Raw genomic sequence first — 11,093 nt, forward strand, 5'->3', positions numbered from 1 at the left:
TCCTGGTGGGGGGGGGGGGAATCTATGTGAGATCTCTTGCAAAGCTGTCATTCAGAGATGCCCTTAAAGGGTTCGACAAGTCGTGCACAGAGCTGGGCTATAGTCACAGGTTGGACTCTTCCCCACACCCACATAGCTCCTCTGATTTCTCTCTCTCTCTCTCTCTTTCTCTCTCAGAACAATTACCTGGTCCAGGGAACTGAAAAGGGCTCAGGCTGTTACCATGGAAACAAGTTGGTCCAGAGGAAAGGGAGGGACTGCAGAGGGAGCCTCTGGACTGGAATTTTCCAGGCTCTGGTATATTGGAGGGAGATTGGGGGGGGCGGGGATTGGGAGGTACAAGGGAGGGAACGAGGAGTTTGGGAAATGGATGAAGGGGACTTCATAATGCCAGACACGTACACCTTTGGTGCATAATAAATGTTTGTTGAAAGAAGGAGTGGGGATGTGGAGAGTGCTTGCCTAGCATGCAGGAGGCCCTGAGTTTGATGCCCACTACCCCATAACTGGATGTCGTTATGCACATGTGAAATCCTAGCACTCAGGGAGCAGAGGCAGAAGAATAAGGAGTTCAAGGTCATCCTCAGCTACATAGAAAGTTCAAGGCTAGCCTGTGTTACCTGAGACCTTATTATGAGCACATAATAACAAACAAACAAAATGGCCCCAGTCTCCAGATGCCCTGGGAGATGTTTCTCCCCTTTACAGAACAGAAATATATGTTGTCAACCTCTCTTTTATTTTTAGACAGGGTTTCATTGCACACCCAAAGCTGACCTCGGTCTTCCTGCCTCAGCCCAAGGAGGGCTATGACAACAGGCATGAGCCACCCCACCCCGGATGCATCAACCTTTGACATCAGCTGCAGCTGCAGCTGCATCCATTTGGGCCTTTTTGTTGCAGCTTTGTTACAGCAACAACACAAAAATGGACACTCTTGAAGAAGCCACTTCCACACAAGGGTGCCCAACACCTAGGCAGGATGTTGGCTGCCAGGGTCTACACCTCGTCAGTGCAGTTTGACCTGTTGATGGCCTGAGATCTACCTATACGGACCTCAACTGTTCTTGGTCTTTAATTTGCTATGTTGTAGTCCACTGTCTAAATGTACAATGGCCTTGCTTACAGTTTTTAAAAAACAACAATCTTTCAAAGGTACAAAATGGATCCACAGTAGAAACTGTGCTTCAAGCTTTGGGTTTTTATCCTTCCTGGGTTCTATCCTCTGAGCAAAACCACTGCCCTATTTGTCAGGTTGGCTGTTCCTGCTTGCAATAAATGTCACAAATGGGCCTGTGGACTATTGCCATTCCTCAGAGAAGGAGGCTATGGGGAGTCACTGGACCCTCACGGGCACTCCACCACTCCGCCCAGACTTTAGTGTGCAATTCTGCCCTGACTATGTGCAGCCTCATGGAGTATGAATACTCTGGGGGAGGTTAGTTGGAAAGGGGAAGCTGTCTGCTACGTTGAGTGGATGCTTTCCGGTGGGGCTGCTTCGAGGTCACCCATATTCTGTAGGTGAGACTGAGAAGTGTGTTGGTTCCACACTGTGAACGTTGGTGAATCTCTGTCATTGTGACCTTTTGAGGAAAGGGTAGATGGTACAGCATTTACATCTCCCCAGGGAAGGAATTCTTCCAACAGTTAGCAATATGCTGCCCCATATTCTCCTGCGGCGCTGGGTAGGGGAATCAGCTCACATTTCCTCAATCATTATAGGAAGCAATTGGTATTACACAGCATGGTGTGTGACTAAGTGATGTGCTCAGGGAGTTAGCTGTGTTCCTTGTATCTTTGACTTATGATAGGCTTAATCATACCTATCTATCTATCTATCTATCTATCTATCTATCTATCTATCTACACACACACACACACACACACACACACACACACACACACACACACACGTATATGGTCCCACCAGCACCAAGACTTATCCATTATTTTGTCAATTGACATTAACTGGCCCCACCTCTCCGGGTATAAGGAATAGGAACAGCCCCCATCTCTAGCCCAGTGCCAGACACAAGGGAGCCAAGCAATCCATAGGTCTTGAGTGAACAACTATTGCTATGAGCAATGTTATATTTGAGTCCTTATGGAAACGGAATGGGGGCCTCCCCCAGGGCATGCATATCCAGAAATAGAATTGCTACGCCGTTGATCGGGGTGAACACCGACGGCGTTTGGTCTGACTGTGTTTGTCACGGAGGAGGGCTGTGCTGTACAACATGTCTCTCGGCATCCTTCACCTACCAGTGCCAGAGCCACCCTCTGCCTCTCGTCTTGACTGTCAATAATGCCCCTAAAGGGACTGGGAAGACGGCTCAGTTGGGAAAGGTCTTCCTGTGTTAGCTTGGGGACCTGAGTTCGGGCACCAGCACCCATGTGCAAGCCAGGCATGGTGGTTCATGCCTGCAATCCTGGCATTGGAGAGGCAGAGACAAAAGGCTACCTGGGTTTGCTGGCGAGTCAATAGAGTCCAGCGGGTGAGTCCCGGGTTTGGTGAGGGACCCCGTTTTAAAAACTAAGGCAGAAATATGAGAGATGGCTTCTTGGGTAAAGGGCTTGCTCCACAAGTATAAGGAATGGAGCTTGGATTTCTGGCACCCACATAGATGCCAGGTGGGTGTGGAGGCCTGCCAGCAATTCCACAGTAGAGACGCAAAGAGAGGATTCCCTAGAGCAAGCTGGCTGGCTAGGGTAGCCTACACAGGGAGCTATGGATGCAAATGAGAAAAATTGCCTCAATATATACTGTGGAGAACTGTTGAAGACACCCAGCTTCAGCATCTGGCCTCTTCATGCATAGGCACGTCTTTGCACACATACACATTTGCCCACACACGTGAGAACATGTATACATGAGAATACACACTACTCACACACAGACACGCACAAAATGATAAGGTGGTAGGTGAAGGCAATGTCTAGTAACAACTGATGTTGACCTCTGGCCTTCACACACGTACACATGTGTACATTCACCTACACTCACATACATGAACAAGTACACACACAAAAATGTTTTAAAATATTTAAATTAAAATGTTATATTTATTTGTGTGTGTGTGTGTGTGTGTGTGTGTGTGTGTGTGTGTGTGTGCGTGCCCATGCGTGGAGATCAAATGACAACTTTGGGGAATTAATTCTCTCCTCCCATCATGGCGCTCAGAGATCAAATTTAGTTCATCAGTCTCGGTGACAAGAGCCTGTATGCTCTGAAGCACACCCCAGGCTCTTTTCCAGTTTCTTATTCGGTTTGTGTGTGTTTCCGTGTTTTGAGTGTAAACAGAATATTAGCTGCTTTCTATCATGATTTTGGTAAGACGCTTCTCATCATACGGATTTTTGGTTTTTAACTTTAGGTTTCTAACGTAGAGTCTTGTGTTGTCCAGGCTGGCCTAAAAGCCTCCTGGTCTTCCTGCCTCCAGCTCTCCGGTGCTCAGATTCTAAGCATGCCTCCATTATTTTTGTAGTTTTATTTTGTTTTTTCATGCTCAATCTTTTTGTTTTGTTTTGTTTATATTTTTAATTTTTCTTTTCATACAATGTCTGCTTTGTTTTGAGTTTTGATTGTGTGTGTGTGTGTGTGTGTGTGTGTGTGTGTTTTCTTTTTGAGACAAAGTCTCACTTTATTGCACAGGCTGGCTTAGAACTCGTTATATGCCTAGGCTGGCTCGAACTGTCGTCAGCAATCCTTCTGATAAGCCCCCTGAGTGCTAGGGTTACAGGCCTGTGCTACCACACCCTGCTCCGCACTTCCTGCTTGCTGAGCTACTCATCTCATTGCCTTAGGGGAGGCAGGGAGCTGACGTGACAATGTTAGGTGGTGGCGGCTGCAGAAGGACCTGGGGCCTGACATTAAGGGAAAAGCCGGTGAGATGGCTCCGTGGATAAAGGCACTTTGTCACTAAAGCCTGGTGGCCTGCGTCTGATCCTCAGGACCAAGAGAATGGAAGGAGAGAACCGACTCTCGCAGACTGTCCTCTGACCTCCCTGCGCACGCTGCGACCACACACATGCGCGCTCTTCCTCTCTCACACACGCATACATATATAAATAAACCAATTAAAACTTTTCTGATAAAAAGAAAAAAAAATAACAGTTCAGATGGTTAAATGGACAGGGATTTCTTAGGAGTGGACAGGAAGCTTCCCGAGACGATGCCTCAGGCAGAGCTGAGACAGTAAACAAGTTCACACAAGTGCAATTGCCGAGTCCTGACCTGACACGGAGGTTGTGTGGCAACATGTCTGGAAATAGCCAGCAACTGTCCAGCTGGAGAGAATCCGAGTGTGTCCCTACACAAGGAGGAGTGAAGGCGATGTCCATCGGGAAAGGGTTCAGCCAAGTGGAGCAAAGCTGAGCACAAAGTGGTAAACAGTCTCTCTGCTCCTGTCTCTCCAAGGCCAACCTCCTTCAGGAATTCCCTGACAAAGAGGGGATCAAGCCCCCAGCACCACCCAGGAGGGTGGCCCACCATCTTTACTTGCCGGGCACTCAGGACTCCCAGGGGCCTTCATGAAACTGACAGTAGCCCAGGAAGTCAGCAAATCAATGGGCTTCCCCCTCAGGGCATGTAAGAAATGCAGAGTTACAGATGCTGCTTGGTACCTACACAATCAGGTCCTTGCAGCCCGAGAACTGCATTAAGGATGGAGAACAGGGCCGAGTAGATGGCTCAGAGGGGAAGGCGTTTGCCTCTTAAGCATCGGGACCAGAGCCTGGGTCCCCATATCTCCAGAGTTCAGATCCCCAGAACTCACAGAAATGCTGGGTGGGCGTGGCAGCCTGCTGTGGTCCCAGCAGAGGGAATTCCTGGAGTAGGCTGGCTAGCTAGACTGGGTGAATCTGTGAGCTCTGGGTCCAAGTGAGAGATCCTACATGTAATGTGGAACACAATCTTAGAACATACTCAGTGTCAACCTCTGGCCTTCTCACACACATGCACATAGCTGCATGCACAACCACATCTGAGGGTCCACACACAAATATGCAAACACAAGTCTACTTACACGTGTACTCCACATACATGTCTTTATAGAAAAACAAAGATTAGGCACAAGAGAAGGGAGGAGACTGGTGTGAACAAGGCTTATCTGTGGGTGTTCTTGCCCCAAAGACTTCATCTTTCCATCCAGCATGGCCCAGGTCCACTTTATTTCTCTCCTGGGTACATTAGCTCTCTCCTGGATGTGTTAGCTCTAGTTTCTATTTAATTAGCACATATGAATTATTCATAAAAATGTGTTTCATTAGGACATTTTCATACACGTATACAGTATTACTCTCACTTGTCCTCCTCTGGTTCCCACTGATAGCCTTTCTCTTCTCAGTTCTCCTCCTTCCTGGTTTCATATCCGTCTGTCTGTCCGTCTGTGTGTGTGTGTGTGTGTGTGTGTGTGTGTGTGTGTGTGTGTGATACAATGAATTCAATTAGCATTACTTACACAAACACGGGCAACTTACTAGCGATGACACCACTGAAGAAAATGTCTTCCTCTCCTTTGCAGCAAGCATTAATAACTTATAGATCCTAAAAGAGGAATGCGGCCTCCATCTCCCTAGAGACATGAATACACTCCCAGGGGAATGTCGTGTCTCTCACATTGGAATGGGTGGATAGAGAGCCCTCACCTCCTGTCTCCAATTCCATTTTCACTGAGCTCTTACACTGTGTCCCTCACGGCCTGCCTGGCCCAGCACTCCAGAGCCAGGTACCAAACAAGCACGTGAGTGTTGCAGGCATCCGTTCCTCTCTGCTCTTGACTGTGAATGTGGTGTGACCGGCTCTCTTAAGCTCTGGCCACTGTGAGCCCCCCCACCACCACCACCACACACACACAACGATGAACTATGACCTGGAATGGTAACCTCTTTCTCCATAAGTTGTTTTTCTTTTTGTTTTTGGTCAGGACATTTTATTCCAGCAGCCGAAGGAATGTTAAGAGCGCGAGAAATGCGGTGATGTGCTGTCTTCTGGGTATGACATGACCATTGCACTGGTGAGCTCAGCAACTGTGCTTAATCTACACAAGACCCTCGCAAAGTCAAGCCAGCCCAAATCCCAGCAGATGTGGGGTACATTGCCTCCAGGGTAGCAACAGACAGTCGCTGTGGGAGGGAGAAACTCTCTCTTTTGGAGATGTGGCCACTGTTGGTTTCTAATGCTCCAGCGGATGGACCCATATCATGCACGCATGGGCAGCCCTAACAGGACTTAGTGGGTTATTAAAAAAGAAAGAAAGAAAAGTCTTAAAGTTGGAAGGTGTGTGTTTGGGATGATATTTGGGAACTTTGAGAGGTGGAAATGGGGAAGGTAGGCATGATCAAATTTAATGGGATACATGTATAAAATTACCAAAAATAAAGAAAAAAAATTAAAAGTAGAATTGAAAAAATATATATTCATTTCTGCCAGCTGGTTACACTGTCTAGACACAGAAACCCATCAGCATCCAGGTCCCTTCACTTCTGCACCCCCAAAAGTGTTTTGTTTTGTTTGACAGGATCTCTCTCATGTAGCCAAGGCTAGCCCAGAACTGACTTTGTGACCAAGGATGACCTTGAATTCCCTATCCTCCTGCCTCCACCTCCTGGGTCCTGGGATTATGGGAGCGCACCATTCCACCACACCTAACCAATTCCTCAAGAACTAACACAAATGTTCTCATGAGTGAAAACACAAGATAATTAACTAAAAATTTATGCCTCATGTCACTTTTTAAGTAACAAAATGTCCATTTGCTTGTCTCTTAAAGTGGCCACGTGGAAATTCAACAACAAATAAACAGGGATTAAGGCTGAGCCTCCCGACAGGGGATAAAATTCACTAATCCAAGCAAATCATGAGACCCTTTTATCCACTTTGACCCAGTAACTTGACTTCCAGAAGTTCTTTCTAGGGAATTAATAAGGCACACTGACTGAGAGAGATCTGAACAGAGGTTGGGCGTTCCATTTTTCCACTGGATCAGTGAAATGTCAGAAGAACATTTTTCCTTCTCTGAGCCAAGCCGAGGCTCCTTTCTCTTCTTAGGAGGTCTCTACCCTGCTATACGACCCACCATTTCACATCCTTCATTTTCTTCAGTTAAAAAAAAAAAAAAGCGGCTGACTGAATTCCTTATGGAGAAACAGCATGCGTTCCAAGATCAGGCTGGGCACGGCCAGAGACACAGAGTCGTTGTGGGTTGAATTGCGCCCACCCGTACCCTGCTCCGCCCTCGCCCTACTCCCACCAAAATCACATGTTGCTTTTCTGAATTCCCCTGCCTCAGAATATGCCTGGATGTGAAGATCCTGGAGGAGGTAGTTAAGGTCAAACGAAGTCATTAGGCTGGGCCCCGACCCAATAGGCCTGGTGGTTTCATAAGAAAAGAGGAAATTCAGACACAGACATGCACAGAGGAAAGTCCGTGTGAGGACACCAGGAGAGGGGCCTCAGAAGGGAGCAGCCCTGCGCCTGCCTGGCCTCGGATCTCAACCTCCCCTCCTGTGAAAACGTTTCCATCATGCAGGCTATTGTCTGGGATACTTTGTTATGGCGTTCTTAGCTGGCCAGTAAATATCGACTATAAACGTGCATAGATGTGTGTGTAACGTGCATATGCATACATTTGATACTGTCTGTTTGCTTGTTTGAAGCGTTTCATTGTGGAGCGTCGGTTAGCAAAGCGCCTGCCCCAGCGTAAGGACCTGAGTTCAGCATCCGTGTGAAACACACCAGCTCCCAGAGCTTTGACTTCCCAACCGTAACGGACTGTACCTTTGAACTGGGAAGAAAAATAAAACCCATTTTTCTCTTAAGTTAATTCTGTCAGGATTTTGTTGCTGTGTTTTGGTTGTTGAAACACGGTCTCCGTACTGGCTTTGTCTGGTCTAGAACTTGCTGTGTAGACTGGGCGGACCTCAAACTTGCAGAGATCAATCAGCTTGCTCCTGGCCGCTCACATGCTGGGATGAAAGGTGTGTGCCTCTATGTCCGGCTTGTCGGCTTATTTTTACCAAGTAACCAGAAGAGAAATTAAGGCAGAAGGTTGTCGCGAAAAAGATGCACTGGCGACCAGAGAGGTGTCTCAGGGCTTAAAGAGCAAATGCTATTCAACCCTGAGGACTGGGATTTGGTTCCCAGCACCCATATTGGGCAACTCACAAAACGCCTGGAACTGCAGCTCGGAAAGGATCCGATGATGCCCACTTCCAGGCTCCTTGGGCACCCACATTGGATAGTTGAGCAAACACCCACGCAGATACATATACACAGATAAACATACCTAAAATAAAATCTTGAAAAACTAAATTAGATTTGCAGCAGGGCGTGGTGTTGTCCCCACCTCTAAGCACAGCCCTTGGAGGTAGACCAGCGGGCTCTTTTACGTTCAAGGCCAGCCTAAGCTATACAGTGACATTCTGTCTCAAAACCCAAGGGCTGGGGCTGAGGAGACAGCTCAGTGGTTAAGAGTTGAGTTCCCAGAGCTGAACAGTTTTATGGTTTGGGGGAGCTGGCAAGCTGGCCGAGTGCGGTAAAAGTGCTTGCTGCACGAGCCTGAGGACCTGAGTTCAAGATGCAGAATCCATGTAACAAAGCTGAATGCGGTAACACGCATCTGTGACCCCAGCACTCTTGGAGAGAAATTGGAGGTGGAGACATGGAGCCAGAAGTCTGCAGAGTGCCACAAACAGGAAGAGAGACTCCACGGCGCCATTCTGCTCTCCACACCATCCCTTCACCTCCCTTAGCAAAGAGTATTTTTCTAACGCTTGGACGAAGCTAGACTGTCATTTCTAAAAGGATTTTGGCGCTTTCTTCTGGCTTCTGGGTGTGTGCTCATGTGACTGAAAGGTCTGTGCTGGGTGCTTGGAGGTAGGGTTAGTGTTGGTGTGTGTGTGTGTGTGTGTGTGTGTGTGTGTGTGTGTGTGTGTTTGGTGGGGGTAAAGAAGCATGGGGTTCTCTGAGAGAGACCCTGCCTCAACAAGGTGGAAAGAAAGAACCAACTCTCAAAAGTTGTTCTCTGACCTCCACACATGTACGTGTGCGCGCGCGCACACACATACACACAGACACACAGAGACTAATAATAATAAATAGAAATTTTTAAAAATATGTTTTTATGGCCTGGAAACAGAGGCGCCCAGAACACTGGCTGGGTTGTGCTCTTTCCGAGAAAGCCCAGTCTCTTCCTGAGCTGGATGGCGGCATGTATATATTGCTTGGATTTCAGTCCATGACTTAGCTCATTAATCAGGGAAAAAAATTCCGAGGTGGGTTGTTGAACCAAAGTTTTATCTGGCACCTGGACCCTATGTTGACATTGAAACTATTTCTAAAAGACTGAGAGTCTCCTGTCAGAGAGGCTTCTACCACCGAAATTCCTTTTCTATTTATTTAGGTTAGGCTCAAGTCTTCCCACCCTACCAGATGTCTTCTTGAAGAATCCAAGAGTAACCGTGTCTGGTGGGATTTATAATGCAAGCCTATGTATATTATTTCAGATTTCTTTTTTGTTTGTTTGTTTGTTTTTCTTTTGAGACAAGGGCCGTGTGTAACTCAGCCTGGCCTTCGAACCTGCTGCGTTCCTGTAGATGAACTCAAATTGCTGATCCTCCTGCCTCTGATTCCCAAGTGCTGGGATTAGAGGCGTTCGCCATCACACCCAGTTTATTCAGGCTTGGGAATAGAACTCTGGGCTTTGTGAATGCTAGCAAGCACTCTACTGAGTGACCTGTATCTCAGCCCTGCTTAAAATTTTCTGCTAGATGTTTCTAGTTTCTGTGGGCCTTTGCTAATTGCTAGTTAAATTGGTATTAGAAGACATGAGTGGGGTTAACTTTAATAATAATTTTGTGTAAAACAAGGTTTTAATTGCATCTTCATACATCAACATGAAATCACCATAGTATGATTAATGTAAAATTTTAAATCTTTAATAATTTATTTATTTTATTTCATGTGCATTCATGTTTTGTCTGCATGTATGTCTGTGAAAGTGTCAGATCCCCTGGAACTGGAGTTATAGACAGCTCTGAGCTGCCTTGTGGGTGCTGGGAATTGAACCCAGGTCCTCTGGAAGAGCAGCCAGTGCTCTCAACCACTGAGCCACCTCCCCAGCCCCAAACTTTGCATCTTTGTGCATGATAAGCCCAGAGTCTGTTGGTGACACAGCTTTGGACACTTGCTATAGGATAGGTTCTGGATAATGGGAAGTGTCTGTGACTATCAATGGGCATTTCCTCCGAGAGCTTTGCCTCAGCAGTCTTTGAGATGAAGAGAACAGTCTTGTGGCCTCCTCTTCAAGATCATGAAACAAAAATGGAAGGAAACCTTTCTTCATCCATACTGAGGTTAGTCTGGGGCAGGTGAGATGGCCCAGTGGTTAGAACTTTGCTGAGTAAGCTGGACCATCTGAGTTCAGTCCCTGGAACCCACACAAAGATGGAAAGAGAGAAGAAAGTCGTCTTCTGACCTCCACACCTGGGCCATAGCACATGGCCCACACACAAAACCCGAGTTGTGTGCATGACAGGTAAAGAGTCTAAGCAACAGAGAGAAAGAAACAAAAAGAAGGCCTTACTACCCCTGGCGGGAAAGTTGGTGAACACAAAATAAGAAATACATAAATTTAGTTTCATGAAAATTGAAGACTTTATATACTGGGGAAACCTTCATATAAGTTAGACTCCGGTGACCAACTCAGGTCAGGTCAATGATGGATAAGTAGGTCTGACAGCAAAACACCTTACATAACTAACATAAGGAACGGGCTGAGGAGGCCGGAGGGATGGTAAGAGTGCTAGGTGCTCTTGCAGAGGACGCTAGTTCAGTTCCCAGCACTAGTTTTGGGTGTCTGCGGGGATCTGATGTTCTCTTCTGGCCTCTGAGGGTGCTGCACATACATGCACATACGCACACACATGTACACATGCACACACAAGGAAAACAGACAAGTTTTAAAAAAAGAAAGAAAAGGATGAATGTTTCTATAAAAGAGATCTAATCCTAGGCAATAGACACAGTGATTGCTCTGCTCACATACAGGCATTGAAATGTCACACATAATCTCACAAGTATATACAGTTAATAG

This window comes from Peromyscus leucopus, chromosome 1 (genome assembly GCF_004664715.2).
Source record: "Peromyscus leucopus breed LL Stock chromosome 1, UCI_PerLeu_2.1, whole genome shotgun sequence".
Classification (NCBI taxonomy): domain Eukaryota; kingdom Metazoa; phylum Chordata; class Mammalia; order Rodentia; family Cricetidae; genus Peromyscus; species Peromyscus leucopus.